Source organism: Branchiostoma belcheri, unplaced genomic scaffold (genome assembly GCF_001625305.1).
Source record: "Branchiostoma belcheri isolate BF01 breed outbred unplaced genomic scaffold, Haploidv18h27 scaffold1, whole genome shotgun sequence".
NCBI classification, from domain to species: domain Eukaryota; kingdom Metazoa; phylum Chordata; class Leptocardii; order Amphioxiformes; family Branchiostomatidae; genus Branchiostoma; species Branchiostoma belcheri.
In genome coordinates this window covers 6587998-6589489 of record NW_017802379.1, presented here as the reverse complement: position 1 = coordinate 6589489, position 1492 = coordinate 6587998, and the positions used below count along the sequence as shown (strand labels likewise).

The window sequence follows — 1492 nt, the reverse complement described above, 5'->3', positions numbered from 1 at the left end:
CGACCTTTGAAGTGACAGAACACAGTTTTCGCCCTATGGGGATTTCTATAGTTAAGCACCCCAAGGTGGCTCACTTCGACGCGGTAAAATTATAGTAGGGTGCACTAGAGTAACACGGCCAACTAGTACATCTACAAAATAATAGAAAACAAAAAAGTTATGTTTTTAACGTGACGACCTCTTTTATTTGGCCACCTGTGGAGGTCAAAGGAACTGCAGGCGGCTCACCATGGAACGCAGTTGCGTAATGCGGCGCATTTATACACGAACAGGGAAATCTTCACAGTATGTATCTTGTACACTGTAACAGATTATACAGTGTACAAGCCGATGCATTACTATACAACACAGCTCAGTTTACTCCTGGTTACATCTCACATAAGTCGCTTGGTTCAAGGAGCTTTTATCACAGAATAATGCCCTTGCTTGATTCAATAGTTCTGCCCGCACTACTTTCTATACCCACGCCCATTAATACTGTGTTCTCCGACCTTGACATTAAACAATACCATGACCTTTGACCTAATGAATATTAATTAGTAGTAGCGTGGGTTATGGCCGGCCGGTGTGTCACGACTTCGGGAGTGAGGAGCGAGTGTTGTTTATAGAGTCAGTGTTGACCGATAGAGGACACAGATGAAGTAGCCAACGCCACAAGATTTGAAGATCCATATTTCGTCTTCCATGCCCACAGGTATCTTGTTATTTTTTTTCATTCTCGGTATTTAAAAAAATGCTGCGTTGTTTACAGCATTTAGTATCCAGGCCCTGGCGGTCACGGAGCCTTATTCACGTAGATATGCTTCCCGATTCTCCCTATCATAGTCCCTCTTCCTGAAAGCAAAATCAGTGACTTGTTGGAATGTACAAATTATTATCGTGATTGCTTTGACAGTACTATGTTGTTTATTTCGACGTTCTTAGATTTGGAACGTTTAATACCTCCATAATACGATATCTTCGAAAGTTCGTTTTCTACCGTAAATACTCATGAATGCATGATATTTACTCAAAAGGGAAAAGGTACCCATACACAAATCTCACAGAAAATGTGCGTTTGTGGCTTCGCAAATTCGTCTTTTTTGCTTGATATATGATAGTTTGGTGTGAAGTTTGCGATTTGACCCAAAATGGTGACGTTCCCGATCGCGCGTTGTTGGCCCAAAATGGTGACGTTCCCGATCGCGCGTTGTTGGCCCAAAATGGTGACGTTCCCGTTGCGCGATGTTGGCGCGAAATGGTGACGTTCCCGTGCTTGCCATTTGGGAGCTGAGTAATGAAAACACATGCGCGCACTGTCGCTCTAGAGTGGTGAATCTCCCGTACGGGAGTCCGTGGCTCCACGTGGAGAGTTTCCCGCGCGGGAACTGTGCCTCATACATGGCACAGTTCCCGCACGGGAAACTCTCCACCTCCCGTACCTCGGCTTACCTGCTAACATATAATGATCAAAGAGCTGTTTGATGTAGAAAAGTAGAAAAAAAAAGAGATT

The 1492-nt window shown here is 44.1% G+C and overlaps 1 protein-coding gene across 1 annotated transcript in view; it reads right to left on the bottom strand.

The window, feature by feature from the left end:
- The window catches only part of LOC109468150 (tubulin polyglutamylase complex subunit 1-like), a 12312-nt gene that overhangs the window by 10180 nt on the left and 640 nt on the right, over window positions 1–1492 (bottom strand). The window lies entirely within an intron of this gene.